We start from the raw sequence: 15,981 nt of genomic DNA, 5'->3' as shown, positions 1-15,981 counted from the left end.
GCGTCGGGCGGAGAAGCTTGGCGTGGCGCTTCGGGCGGCGAAGCTTGGTCTTGGTCGCTGGGAGGGTCTTGGCTGCTTGGAGGGTCTTGGCATGGCGGTGCTTGGTCTTGGCTTGGGGAGTCTTGGCATGGGGGTGCTTGGTCTTGGCGTGGGGGCGTTTGGTCTTGGCGTGGGGGCGCTTGGTCTTGGCGTGGGGGTGCTTGTTCTTGGCGTGGGGGTGCTTGGTCTTGGCGTGGAGCTGCGACTGGCGGCACTTGGCGTCGTGGAGCTGCGACTGGCGGCACTTGGCGTCGTGGAGCTGCGACTGGCGGCACTTGGCATCGTGGAGCTGCGACTGGCGGCGCTTGGCGTGGAGCTGCGCTTGGCGTGGAGCTGCGACTGGCGGCGCTTGGCGTGGAGCTGCGACTGGCGGCGCTTGGCGTGGAGCTGCGACTGGTGGCGCTTGGCGTGGAGCTGGGCGTGGTGGAGCTTGGCATGGTGGAGCTTGGCATGGTAGAGCTGCTAGGCATGTTGATAGCCTTGGAGCAGGGCGTGGAGCAGGTGGTGGTGGCCGGACCGGGGGTTGCGGCTTAGCAGGCCGAAAGACTGGTGGTGGCGGCCGTGCTGGAGGCTGTGGCTTGGCGTGACGAAAGACTGGTGGTGGTGGCCGAGCTGGAGGCTGTGGCTTGGCAGACCGAAGAACTGGTGGTGGCGGTCGTGCTTGAGGCTGTGGCATGGCATGACGAAGAGCGACCCCACCTGAACAGTTCCCAGCCCTAGCCCCCCCCTCAAGGAGCGGATCCCAGACACGCTCCCCGCGGTCTGGAACCGTCTTTTGGGGTGGGTGGAGGGAGGTCAGGAGGGGGGCAGAAACTTCCCCTAAAATTGTCCCAAAAGTATTTCCTTATCCCCCACCTGGGGTTGTGTGGGTGGATAAAAAGAAAAAATGTATGACGGGGGCGGGGTTTGAGTCTTGGGGTGCGGGGCATGAAATCTGGGTGACTGTGACTGATTAGCTCTAATGTTCAAAATCATATCTCGGTAGTGTTTTATCATGGTCATGGGATTAGAGTCTATTGCTGGAGGTGGGTGATCAAAAGAAAAAGAGTTCAGAAAAAAAAAACCTTGATCTGTGATGTCATCCTTGAGCTGCGGGGCTGGCAGCAGCCTGCTTCCGCCCGGAGTGGGAGGAGCCGGCGGGAGTGACGTGTCCTCTCTGCTTGAGGAAGCCCTCCCTGACGTCCTTTGTCGGGAGCGGCGCTTCCGGGACTGCGGTGACGCAGCGCAGTCCTCGGACCAAATGGAGTCTCTGCGCTCCACGAAGGAGTAGCGCAGCGTTTCCTCCTCCATGGCGCGGAGGACCTCCCTCACTGCCTCGTCAAAACTGTCCAACTTTCGTGCGGAGAAACTCTTATGCTGGCGACCTACTGTCAAGACTTGGTCCTGGGGTTTTGTTTCTCCGGAAGGCAACGGAAAATTGGCGCGTGCGAGACGTGAATTTAAATACATGATTTAATTTGAATAAACAAAAAGCGCTCACAGTGGAGGTAAATACTTGACTGTGAAAACAAAAGGCGCTCACAAAGGCGGAAATATAAAACTTGGGTATAAACACAAAACTTGCACAAAGGCAGAAACTATGAAGAATAAAACAAAAACACTAACTGTGGCATTAATAAACAAAAACTTACTTGACAAAGAACTGTGAACATGACATGAATCAAAGTGATGAAAAAGTGTGAGGTCGCCAGGACGAACAACAGAAACAGACAGATTTAAATAGTGACATGATCAGTGAAAACAGGTGCGTGACTCAAAACGTGAAACAGGTGCGTGACAAGACAGGTGAAAACTAATGGGTTGGCAAGGTAACAAACAAACAAGGAAGTGCACAACCAGGAACTAAAAAGAGTCCAAAAAATAAACAGCACATGGCCAAACCAAAACATGATAAACAGACCAGTCTTACAATACTAAGAAATGCAGTTTATTTGCCGTAATTATTATTATTCTAGGGGACATAATTAGCTGCTAGCTTGCCGTGGGACTGAAAGAAAATAAAGTATTTGTCATTTGTCTGCGGACGGTTTTACTTCCAGTTCATGGGACAGGTGTCAAGCTGGGGCCGCAGACAGGGGTGACGGCAACGGAAGTGAACCGCGTCTTAAAGACTTGGCCGCAGTGGCGCTGACAATGCGAGAGTGGACACTTAAATTGTAACGTGATCCAAGATGGCTAATGCAACGTACGATTGGTTGTTATTATTTCGGTTGTTGAATGTATTGCTTTTTTGGCTGATTATACACAACCCTAACCGCAACCTTAAGCAAACCCAAACCTAATCCTAAATCTAACTTATTTTCAGCAGTATTTTTTGTATTTATTTCTATTTCCATGGTCCGTGTTGTCTCTCCAGTTTCCGTTGTCGTCACCCGTGGGCACGTCTTTAACTTAGAGCAGGGGTCGGCAACCTTTACCACTCAAAGTGTTAGGAATTGGTGAGGTGGATCCCAAGGATGCAGAGATGTATTGAGTATACAATTGTTCTTCCTTTTATTTAGGAGGAAGCACAAAGTAGCAAAACAAAGGCGATGGTGGTGAACACAAAAAACACACCATGTAAAAAAACTAAGAGAAAAAACACACAAAACTAAAAGCGCTAGACAAGGCTAGGAAAAATACTTCATAAAAGAAGTAAATAGAACAACAAAGTACCAAATAAAAACGCTAGACAAGGCTAGGAATAATACAGGCAAACCTGAGAAGAATGGTACACGACGAACTAGTGAGTTCTCTGGCACGACCAACAGGTTGCAAGCAGTGACAAAGTTCTGGCGCTCACAGGCCGTCAGCGGCCAGGTTAAATAGGCTGCTTCGGATCTATGTCAGGTGTGTGCTGCTGCCTTGCGCCAGCTGCACTCAATACTGTGGACGAGAGAGAGTGAACATGGTGTGCAGACAACAACAGAAATGAACAAGGAAATTTCAGATTACCACAGTACCCCCCCTCCCCGCCCCCCCTTCAACGGACGCCTCCTGGGGGCCTACCTGGCTTGTCTGGGAATCGAATGTAAAATTCCTTGATCAAGTCCTTGTCAATAATAAGCGATCTAGAAATCCATGACCAGTACCCCTCCCAGTCCACCAGGTATTGGAATCCCCTGCCCCTTCTTCTCACATCCAAGATGGTGTTTACTGTAAACGCTGGGTGACCCTCAACCAGCCTGGGTGGAGGAGGCGGTACCTCAGGACTGAGCGGGTTGGATGCGACAGACACGTGAAAGACAGGATGGCATTTGAGAGATTTTGGGAGACGGAGCTTGACTGCAACACGGTTGATGATCTTGACAATTGGGAATGGTCCAATGAACCTGGGAGCCAGTTTCCTAGAGTCGGTGGCCAATGGTAGGTCCCGGGACGATAACCAGACCTTCTGTCCCAACTAGTAGTGTGGGGCTGGTGTGCGATGGCGGTTGGCTAAGATTTGGTTCCTGGCCGATGTTCTTTTTAACGCCGCCCTGGTGTTGCGCCAAGCCTGGTGAGCCTGACGCAGGTGTGCCGTTACATATGGTACGGCGGCATTGGGTTGGGTAGAAAGAAAAACTGGGGGTTGGAAACCATAGGCGACGTGAAATGGAGACAGGCCGGTGGCGGAGCTAATGAGGGAATTGTGAGCATATTCGATCCATGGGAGATTCCCAGACCAGGTTGAGGGTTGATGATGACAAGTGCACCGGATGGCCGCCTCCAGGTCTTGGTTGGTCCGCTCGGTCTGTCCATTGCTCTGTGGGTGGTAGCCGGAGGATAGGCTAGGGGAGGCCCCCAGAGACTTGCAGAATGCCCTCCAGACGGCCGAGGAAAACTGTGGCCCTCTGTCGGGTACCACATCAGTGGGGATGCCGTGCAGCCGGAAAGCGTGGAGCACTAATAGTTGGGCTGTTTCAAGAGCAGAAGGCAGCTTGGGGAGGGCCACAAAGTGGGCCATCTTCGAGAACCGGTTCACAATGGTCAAAACAGTGTCATTTCCCTCGGAGGGGGAAAGTCCTGTGACAAAGTCCACAGCTATGTGTGACCACGGGCGGGAAGGAATGGGTAATGGGTGTAACAGTCCTGCTGGGCCTTGGTGGGATGCCTTGTTCCGGGAGCAGATCCGACATGCTGCCATAAACGCCTTCGTATCTGCCAGAATGGATGGCCACCAAAAACGCTGGGAGAGGACAAAACTGGTGCGACGAATACCTGAATGGCAAGCGATCTTCGACCCATGTGCCCAATCCAGAACGCTGGAACGGAGCCTAGGAACCACAAACAACCGACCTGGTGGGCAGCCCAGAGGAGATGTGTCCGACTTCAGGGCCTCCAAGACTTGCCGCTCGATGTCCCACTGGAGTCCCCCAATGATGTGGGTATGGGGAACAATTGGTTCAGGTGAGGAATCCTCAAAGGACGAAAAGTAGAGACGGGACAGGGCATCGGGCTTCCCATTCTGAGAACCAGGTCGGAAAGTGATGATAAAGTTAAAACGGGTCGGAAATAGTGCCCACCTGGCCTGGCAGGGGTTCAGTCTCTGTGCGGTCCTTAAGTAGGACAGGTTCTTGTGGTCCGTGAAGATGATGAATGGTAGCTCCGCCCCTTCTAGCCAATGTCTCCACTCCTGAAGGGCCAAGATGACCGCCAGAAGCTCCCTGTTGCCAATGTCATAATTTTTCTCAGCAGGTGATAGGCGACGAGAGAAGAAAGCACAGGGGTGCAACTTCTGGTCGGTGGTAGATTGCTGGGAGAGTACGGCCCCTACACCTGAATCAGAAGCGTCCACCTCAACAAAAAATTGGAGAGAACGGTCAGGGTAACAAAGCACAGGAGCCAACGTAAACAATCTTTTCAGCCTCAAGAACGCGGAATTGGCTTCGGGGGTCCATTCAAACGGAACCTTAGTAGAGGTTAGCCTCGTAAGTGGCTCAGCGACTCGACTAAAATTGCGAATAAATCGCCGGTAAAAATTAGAGAAGCCCAAGAATCTCTGAAGGTGCTTCTTGGACACCGGAGTGGGCCAGTCTACTACTGCTTTGACCTTAGCGGGGTCCGGTCTGAGTCTACCCTCCTCAATGATAAATCCTAAGAAGGGAATGGAGGAGGAGTGAAACTCGCATTTTTCCGCCTTAACGAACAGTTTATTTTCGAGCAATCGTTGAAGGACTAACCGAACCTGCTGCACATGTTCGTCAAATGTCGATGAATAAATTAATATATCGTCCAGGTAAACGAAGAGAAACCGACCTGTCATTTCCCGAAAAATATCATTAATGAAGCCCTGAAAAACGCCACGTGCATTTGTAAGTCCAAAAGGCATTGAATGCGGTCTTCCATTCATCCCCCTCTCGGATGCGAACTAGATGGTACGCATTACGTAGATCGAGTTTAGTAAAAAACCTTGCGGACTGTAAGGGAGTAAAAGCAGAATCAAGGAATGGAAGAGGATACTTATTCTTGACAGTAATCTGATTAAGAGCGCGGTAGTCTATACAAGGCCGTAGGGACTTGTCCTTCTTTTCGACAAAAAAAAATCCGGCGGCTACCGGTGCGGTCGAAGGGCGAATGAGGCCCGCAGGTATTGATGTGTTTATGTATTCTTCTCGTGCTTTGAGTTCGGTGTTAGACACCTTGTACAAACAGGTCGATGGTAAAGCCGCTCCAGCTAGCAAATCGATACCACAATCGTAGGGTCGGTGGGGGGGAAGTGAGAGTGCTCTATCCTTGCTAAACACCGCTCTTAAGTCATGGTAGTTTGTGGGCACGTTTGTCAAGTCTATGTTCTCTATAACGGCGGTAGGTGGCGGTGTGTGAGATCCTGCTGCGGAACGAAGACAGTGTGTGGCAGGTCACACTCCAATTAATAATGGCCGAACGAGGCCAGTCTATGTGCGGGTTATGCTTATGTAACCAGGTTAACCCCAGAATGACGGGCGCGGACCGTGATGGCACAATAAAAAAAAATATTTTCTCACAATGATTACCAGACAAGCGCAGGTTGAGTGGGAGGGTCTGGTGGGTTATGCTGGCTAATAGGCGCCCATCTAGAGAATACACCCTCTTGGGCACATACAGTTTTACAACCGGAATCTTATGGAGTCTCATGAACTCAAAATCCAAAAAGTTATCATCTGCTCCTGAGTCAATGAGAGCGCAAATGTCTATTTGTTGGTTAGGCCAATAAAGAGTACCTTTTAGCTGCATTCTGCCTGCGGCCAACAAAGGAGAACGGCGACCTCTGGTGGACGTGTCCTCTGACGAGTGAGGGCGCACTTGTGGCCGTGCGGCGGGGCGCGGCAGTTCTTTGCAGCGGGAGATGAGATGATCAGCGGCCCCACAGTATAGGCAGAGTTGGAGGCGAAAACGGCGTTCCCTCTCGGCGGTGGTGAGTCGGGGACCTCCCAGTTGCATCGGCTCATCCATCTGCCACGAAGGAGAGGTGTCTTCGGGAACGAGTTGCTCCGTCTTGCAGATGGCAAGTCTAGCAGGCGCTGATTGGCTGATAGGTGGGGCTTGTCTCCCTCGTCGATCCCTCCTCTCCTCCAATAGGCGGAAGTCGATTTGCACCTCCAGCTCGATGAGATCATCCAGATTCGCGTGGCGAAGTTGGTAGAGTGGCTGTGCCAGCAATCGGAGTGTTGCTGGTTACTGGGGTTCAATTCCCACCTTCTACCTTCCTAGTCACGTCCGTTGTGTCCTTGGGCAAGACACTTCACCCTTTGCCTCTGATGGCTGCTGGTAGCGCCTTGCATGGCAGCTCCCGCCATCAGTGTGTAAATGTGTGTGTGAATGGGTAAATGTGGAAATACTGTCAAAGCGCTTTGAGTACCTTGAAGGTAGAAAAGCGCTATACAAGTACAGCCCATTTATTTATTTATTTATTTGTCGGAAGTGACAGCGGGATCATCATGTGACGAATCTCATCCGCGACACCCAGGAAGAAGGCGTCCATCAGCGCCGAGGGACCCCAGTCACAGTCGGCGGCCATGGTGCGGAACTCGATCGCGTAATCCGCGACCCGTCGTGAACCCTGTTGCAGCCGGAAAAGGGATCTCGCTGCCTCTCTACCTGGGAGTCGTCGTTGGAAGATTTGCCTCAAGGATTTGGAAAACTTTGCATATGTGGAGCTGGAGGCGGTCTGACGGTTCCATTCTGCAGTCGCCCAGGTGCCCGCACGGCCAGACAAGTGGGAGATAACAAACGCTACCTTAGCCCGCTCAGAGGTGAAAGCGGAAGCGTTTAGTTCGAAATGTAGTTCACACTGCGTCAGGAATTGTCTTACGCCTTCCTTTTCTCCGGAAAAACGTTCGGGTCGGGATAGCCGCATGTTGCTGGTACTTGCGGGTTGTGTAGGCTGGGTGGATGCCTGGTCAGGCACGGTGGTCGAGGTCGGTACGACGGTGGCTAGTAGCATGTTGACTCGCTCCAACATGGTGTCTTGACGCTCCGACAGTCCCTGTAGACCTCGGCTCAGGTGGTCTAGCTGGTCCCCCTGCTGGTTGATCCGTTGAGCCTGGCCTTGCAATGCTCTTTTCCAGGAGTCTGTCTCTGCGGGTTCCATAGTTTGGCCGGAACTTTTCTGTAAGGAATTGGTGAGGTGGATCCCAAGGATGCAGAGACGTATTGAGTATACAATTGTTCTTCCTTTTATTTAGGAGGAAGCACAAAGTAGCAAAACAAAGGCGATGGTGGTGAACACAAAAAACACACCATGTAAAAAAACTACTAAGAGAAAAAACACACAAAACTAAAAGCGCTAGACAAGGCTAGGAAAAATACTTCATAAAAGAAGTAAATAGAACAACAAAGTACCAAATAAAAACGCTAGACAAGGCTAGGAATAATACAGGCAAACCTGAGAAGAATGGTACACGACGAACTAGTGAGTTCTCTGGCACGACCAACAGGTTGCAAGCAGTGACAAAGTTCTGGCGCTCACAGGCCGTCAGCGGCCAGGTTAAATAGGCTGCTTCTTATCTATGTCAGGTGTGTGCTGTTGCCTTGCTCCAGCTGCACTCAATACTGTGGACGAGAGAGAGAGTGAACATGGTGTGCAGAAAACAACAGAAATGAGCAAGGAAATTTCAGATTACCTCACAAAGAGCCATTTCGAACCGTTTCACAAATTAAAGAAAATGGGAGCCACAAAAGTCTTTTGAAATTTCAAATGAAATAACACTGCATATAAAGTTTTTTTTGCTCTGTGCTATGTATAAACAAACTATTATGGGTTACATTTATGAAATCAATGAACGACTGCAGAGAAAATTAAATACAATTTCTGCATGCAACAAGACGTTTTTAACTCCGAAAAAGACGTCGGGTTGAAGGTTAAGTAAAATACTTAATGTCTATTTAAGTCCTCCTTGTAGTAAGGAAAAAACAAAACGCCGAACTTAAATTATCCACTGGCAGAGAACCAAAAATGCCGTCATCCTTTTACTGGCGCCGTGCAGTCAGCTGCCAACCTGAATAATAAAATGTCTATTTCACTGAACAATTAAAAAATGTGAATATATGCAAAATTATAGGAAATTCAAATATTTATCATACTTGGTCAATGTGATTTCTGCTCCTGAACCGCAGCGCACAGCGTCTCCACATCAGGGCTGTATGACGTCACCTTTATCTTCACACAGGATTGTAAGCTCTCATCTGTGAGGCATGTGTGTTTTTAATAAATTTCATGTTGGAGAACACCTGCTCACATACATATGTGGATCCAAAGATAGACAGGACTCCAAGTGCATACGTTTTCATGTTCACATAAAAGTCGGGGATAGCGTTCCAAGTTTCAAACACAAGTTTTTCTGGTTTGGGGAGGTTTTCAATATCACACCATTTGTGCTTCTGAGCAAGAACGGCCTTCTGGCGTGAAACATCTTCAAGGTCCGCTGTCAGGCGCTTTAACTTGGACACCCACATGTCTTTGTCGGCTATGTCAGCCAGTTCCATCTCAAGATCAGGTGGACTCACACCTGGAAATGCTGTCATATTCAACAGGGATGGATCGAGGCTGAGGGGAGTGACAGGGAAGGATAATGTGTTTTTTTCCTCTCTGAACTCACTGAATCGTTTCCCAAACGATGTTTGCATTGCAGTGACTGCAGAATGTAAATACTCTAAATTCACAATGTGAGCTTTTTTGAACTCGCTCAAACTGGGGAAGTGTGACAGTGTACCTTTCTGTAAATCTCCAGCAAGCACTGTCAACTTGCGCTCGAATGCCAAAACCTCCTCCAACATGTGCAGGGCTGTGTGTCCTTTCCCCTGAAGAGCTGTGTTTAGCGTGTTCAGGTGTGCTGTCATGTCCTACCATGAAGTGTAGCTTTTCCAGCCACTCTGGCTGTTCCAACACAGGATATGTGAGCCCTTTGCTGCCCAGAAAGGTTTTCACCTCCTCCAGACACGCGGCAAAGCGTTTCAGCACCTCGCCTCTGGACAGCCACCGGACTTTGTTGTGCAACAGGAGATCAGAATATGTGCTTTCCAGCTCGTCCAGCGACAAAAACTGAAATGAATTTTTTTTATTCAAACGGGGATAGCAGATCCATTCTATGTGTCATACTTGATCATTTCGCGATATTGCCATATTTTTGCTGAAAGGATTTAGTAGAGAACATCAACGATAAAGTTCGCAACTTTTGGTCGCCGATAAAAAAAGCCTTGCCTGTACCGGAAGTAGCGTGACGTCACAGGTTGAAGGGCTCCTCACATTTCCCCATTGTTTACAATGCAGCCAGAGCGATTCGGACAGAGAAAGCGACGATTACCCCATTAATTTGAGCGAGGATGAAAGATTCGTGGATGAGGAACGCAAGAGTGAAAGACTAGAGTGCAGTGCAGGACGCATCTTTTTTCGCTCTGACCGTAACTTAGGTACAAGCTGGCTCATTGGATTCCACACTCTCTCCTTTTTCTATTGTGGATCACGGATTTGTATTTTAAACCACCTCGGATACTATATCCTCTTGAAAATGAGAGTCGAGAACGTGAAATGGACATTCACAGTGACTTTTATCTCCACGACAATACATCGGCGAAGCACTTTAGCTACAGAGCTAACGTGATAGCATCGGGCTTAACTGCAGATAGAAACAAAAGAAATAAACCCCTGACTGGAAGGATAGACAGAAAATCAACAATACTATTAAACCATGGACATGTAACTACACGGTTAAGGCTTTCCAGCCTGGCGAAGCTTAACAATAATGTTGCTAACGACGCCATAGAAGCTAACTTAGCAACGGGACCTCACAGAGCTGTGCTAAAAATATTAGCTATCCACTTACGCCAGCCAGCCCTCATCTGCTCATCAACACCCGTGCTCACCTGCGTTCCAGCGATCGACGGAGCGACGAAGGACTTCACCCGATCATAGACGCGGTCGGCGGCTAGCGTCGGATAGCGCGTCTGCTATCCAAGTCAAAGTCCTCCTGGTTGTGTTGCTGTAGCCAGCCGCTAATACACCGATCCCACCTACAGCTTTCTTCTTTGCAGCCTTCATTGTTCATTAAACAAATTGCAAAAGATTCACCAACAAATATGTCCAGAATAGTGTGGAATTTTGCGATGAAAACCGAGCTTTTTGTATTGGATACAATGTGTCCGAATACTTCCGTTTCAACGATTGACGTCACGCGCATACGTCATCATACATAGACGTTTTCAACCGGAAGTTTAGCTGGAAATTTAAAATTGCATAATTTCATCATTGATATACAAACTATCAGACTGTGTGGTCGGTAGTAGTGGGTTTCAGTAGGCCTTTAACACATTTTATAAGATCGCCATAATAATCTTAATAATTCATTTTCAAAATGTAATTCTGAAAATGCATTAACTAAAATCAAATACATTTTAATTAAATACTCAATTATTTTCAACAGCTGAGCCGCATCAGAGTGATCAAAGAGCCGCATGCGGCTCCGGAGCCGCGGGTTGCCGACCCCTTACTTAGAGTGTCTGCGGCTGCATCTAGCTGCACTTGCCTCAAGGCATTAAAACAAGAAATACATTTTCAACCCTGCAGTGATCAATCTCGTCCAAAAGATAGCGCCATGGCGCAAACAATAACACACCTTTTCAGTGTATCTGCTTTCATAAAAAAAAAATTGAACACAAATCATATTGGCCGTCAGCGAAGAAAACTCCATAAATTAGCTGCACCATTTTACAAGCCGCAGGGTTCCAAGCGTAGGAAAAAAGTAGCGGCTTATAGTCCGCAATTTACTGTCGGATGTAGGGCACAAGCAAAGTTAGAGTGTCACGTCTCTACCAGCTGGAGTCCCACCACTCACGCACTTGTATAACTACACCGAGGAAGATAATACTAATCTTAATCAAATGACTCGATAATAATAGATAATAATATCACTTTTTATTCAACTTCATCACGTCTCCCGTGCAGCAGTGGGACAGGGAAGTGAAAGTAACGTCATAAAAAGGTCCAAGAAGACAAAGTGCAAACATTATTAACCGTGGATTTGTTCACTATTTCATGACTATTACGACTGTGACGGTCAAAAAGAATAAATAATATTAGTTTTCATGGAAGTTAGAGTAGTCTTTAGTTGAATATGCGGTAGAAGAGGTTGTTCTTTAATATTTTACTTTATATGTCCGTTGTGTGCTTGAGCAAGACACTTCACCCTTGCTCCTGATGGGTCATGGTTAGGGCCTTGCATGGCAGTTCCCGCCATCAGTGTGTGAATGTGTGTGTGAATGTGGAAATAGTGTCAAAGCGCAATGAGTACCTTGAAGGTAGAAAAGCGCTATACAAGTATAACCCATTTACCATTTACCATTTATGAATAGTCCGTAGTCATGTTGTCCGTCCCGCCGGCGTCTTCAGTTTGGCCTGTGAGATGGGTTTTAAAAGGAATCTGGGCTGCGGGGTGTTTTCAAATCAATTTTAAATATCTGACAATCTGATTGTCTCCAAAATTTGCTGCCTTCCTGTGCCTTTCCATGAATTTTGCTTCTATTAAAACCCGCACAGCATTTACTTGTATGGCCCAATCCAAACAACCTTCCCTAGTCATGGCAAAAAAAAACCACCAAAAGTCAACACACATGGTCACACAAAACACAACCTGCTCATTGAACGCTGTGGATACTGTAAAAAAAGAAACAACAACGTCCAAGCACCATAACAAATTCTAAATTACACCCATTTAAATCCTTCACAATGCATGATGGGAAAATTGCAAAACACTCTCTCCACACTTATCCTTTGTTTGGCTTAACTTTAAGGAGGTCGGCACGGCAGTAAACAAGGTCGGAGTCGAACTTTCACGTACTCTTAATATCCAATTATATCAGTTATTAATTATATATACATACATACATGTGTATGTATATATATATATATCTGCGATGAGGTGGCGACTTGTCCAGGGTGCAGCTGAGATAGGCTCCAGCACCCCCTGCGACACCGAAGGGGACAAGCGGCAGAGAATGGATGGGTGGATATATATATATATATATATATATATATATATATATATATATATATATATATATATATATATATATATATATATATATATATATATATATATATATATATATATATATATATATATATATACATATATATATATATCAGCGACAACGCCTGCTGTGGCTGATGAGTCTTCCCGTTGTTGTTTCCACGCTATGACACGAGGCTGGAGTGACCTCTCCAGGGCGCAAGCCAGGGCAGAGTAGTATGGAGGTCAAGCTGTTGCCCATGCAGCAGGACCCCCCTCTTCACACTGATGATGGATCCAAAGGAGCAGCAAGAGCTGGTACAATTTGGCACCAGCAGTGTCGCAGGAGTTGCCAGTGCACCGCTGTAGCCAGCAGTGGACCACCTTAGGGACTCCATCTCCGGATTTTTCCTCAGGGTTTACTCCCGAAGCCTTCCCCTAGAAAGGTATGCCACAAGGCAGGGGCGGTTTTGGATGGGAGTTTACCTTCTCCTAGATGGGTCGCCTAACTGGGCTGACGGGTCCCATCTACCCATGCGGCAGGTTGTACTGGGTTACATTTTACCAGTAGCAGGGATAAGACCTGACCTGACTGTAATAAAAATATATATAAATAAACATTGATTGATTGATTGATATATGTACACTATATTGCCAAAAGTATTTGGCAATATAGCGCTTTATAAATAAAGTTAGATTTTATTTAATTTGATATACATATATACACACATTTACAAATAATTATAGATACACATTTACACACACATATACACAGATACTTATATATACGCATATATACATATATTATTACATATATAATATGTATCATATTATATTCGTATGTATGTATGTATGGATGTATGTATATATGTACACTATATTGCCAAAAGTATTTGGCTACCTGCCTTGACTCACATATGAATTTGAAGTGCCATACCATTCCTAACCCATAGGGTTCAATATGATGTCGGTCCACCTTTTGCAGCTATTACAGCTTCAACTCTTCTGGGAAGGCTGTCCACAAGGTTGCGGAGTGTGTTCATAGGAATTTTAGACCATTCTTCCAAAAGCGCATTGGTGAGGTCACACACTGATGTTGGTCGAGAAGGCCTGGCTCTCAGTCTCCGTTCTAATTCATCCCAAAGGTGTTCTATCGGGTTCAGGTCAGGACTCTGTGCAGGCCAGTCAAGTTCATCCACACCAGACTCCGTCATCCATTTCTTTATGGACCTTGCTATGTGCACAGTCATGTTGGAAGAGGAAGGGACCCGCTCCAAACTGTTCCCACAAGGTTGGGAGCATGGAATTGTCCAAAATGTAAGGTATCCTGGAGCATTTAAAGTTCATTTGACAGTTCCACGCTGGAAATCACTGAGCTCCGGAGAGCGGCTCATTCTTTCACAAATGTTTGTAGAAACAGTCTCCATGCCTAAGTGCTTGATTTTATACACCTGTGGCCGGGCCAAGGGATTAGGACACCTGATTCTCATCATTTGGATGGGTGGCCAAAAACTTTTGGCAATATAGTGTATATATATATATATACATATGTGTTTATATATATATATATATATATATATATACATATATATATATATATATATATATATATATATATATATATATATATATATATATATATATATATATATATATATATATATATATATATATATATATATATATACATATGTGTATATGTATGTATATATGTATATATGTATATATATATATATATATACATATATACATATATACATACATATACACATATGTATGTATATATATATATATATATATTTATTAATGTAATGTGTGCAATTCTCTACCGAACTGAATATTCCGTACCGGCTTAGGAACACAAACATGGCCAGACCCTTACTGCTTACGATGATGAGCAGTATAGTTCCCTTCAAGGATGGAAAGCTCTCCTTGGCAGACAAAATGCTTACAGCAGCACTTTGACACAACATGACATAAAAACACAATTTAACCTTATTGGCCAAACTGTTTAGTCGGCCATCTTTTCTGAAAAACACGCCTGAATATCAATGAAGTCTTTTGAATGAAAGGCCTCGACTCATTTGCATAAAACCTTCACTCTCGCTTTATTGACAAATGTTGGCCTTCATAAAAAGTTCTTTCTGGCGTGTGTGTGCGCGTGTGTGTGTGCGTGCGTGTGTGTTCTTGTATTTCTACCTTTCTTGAGACATCAACAAGGAAAAGTAGCTTCCATATGAGGAGGTGTGAACAAGTTAGGACATAAATCATGGTCCTAATATGGAAAACCTGTCACACCTGGGTGAAGTCTTGTCTGGGTTTTGTCTGGTTTCATGTTGTCTTGTCATTTCCTGTTTTATTTTGAAAGGTTAACTCTCCCTCTCGTTTCAGGTCACTTGCCCTTCCTCCTGTTTCACTGGTCTGTCTCTCCTGATTGCCTGATTGTGTCCACCTGTGTCATCCACCCTCATGTGTATAAATGGCTCGTCTTCCTTCTGTCCTGTGCCAGAGTGTTATCGTATGTTTTGTACGAACCTCCAGCGGTCCATGTTCACAGTCATTGCCACGTTCTTTGTACCCTTTTTGTCAGGTAAGATTAGTTGTTTAGAATTGCCTCCCTTGGCTCGCCTTTTGTTGTTTTTGCATATTGTTCTCTTTGCAACCTTTTTCCCTCCCCAGCTGGAGCGTTTTGAGTTCATTGAGATTTTGTTAGTTTAGAGATTAGGTAAGCTCGGCTTTTGGTAGCCTGTTAAGTTTCTTCCCTTTTTGACCCTTTCCCTTGTTTAGAATAAATATTTGTTGTCAAACTCCTGCATCTGTGTCCAGAGTCCTGTTCCGGTCTTGACAAAACCATTGCATCTAATAGAGAATGTCTCATTTGCACCCCTGGTGGTGAAATTTATCAAAATGAAGGTAGTCCCAAAAAAGGAGGGATTTTTCAAATTGACTGTTCATTACCATGAATTGATTAACGTGGACCCCGACTTAAACAAGTTGAAAAACGTATTCGGGTGTTACCATTTAGTGGTCAATTGTACGGAATATGTACTGTACTGTGCAATCTACTAATAAAAGTTTCAATCAATCAAAAACTGTGTGTCGGTTGTAAAAGTGCTCCCCCTCTGGTCAACATATGAAATAACAAGTGTGTGTAGAAATTGAAATGTGCCCCCTTTGGCCAAAATTAATTTAAAAAAAAAAAAAAGTAAATAGAGACATACTGTCATAACTTGAAGTAAATAATGAAGATAAAAAACCAATTACAAACAAAAAATTTACTACTAAAAGCAGTCTTTTTTTCACAATGTGTCGACTTCTTTCTTATAAAATAGGGAACAATTTCTTTGCAATATTTTCTCGTAAAATTATGACTTTTTTAATGTAAAAGTATTACTTTCTAATGCAAAATGGTGACATTTGCATATAAAATTCTGACGTATCACAATATTGCCAACTGTTTTGTTGTTCTTGTAAAATACTGACATTTTTTGAGTAAAAT

General features: G+C 45.6%; 1 protein-coding gene across 2 annotated transcripts in view; it reads left to right on the top strand.

Moving 5' to 3' along the window:
* The window catches only part of LOC133652024 (protein shisa-6-like), a 130,703-nt gene that overhangs the window by 38,887 nt on the left and 75,835 nt on the right, over positions 1 to 15,981 (top strand). The gene's annotated exons all lie outside the window — the stretch shown is intronic.

This window comes from Entelurus aequoreus, linkage group LG06 (assembly GCF_033978785.1).
Source record: "Entelurus aequoreus isolate RoL-2023_Sb linkage group LG06, RoL_Eaeq_v1.1, whole genome shotgun sequence".
NCBI lineage: Eukaryota > Metazoa > Chordata > Actinopteri > Syngnathiformes > Syngnathidae > Entelurus > Entelurus aequoreus.
The sequence above is the reverse complement of the archived record's forward strand: the minus strand, read 5'-3'. Positions and strand labels throughout refer to the sequence as shown.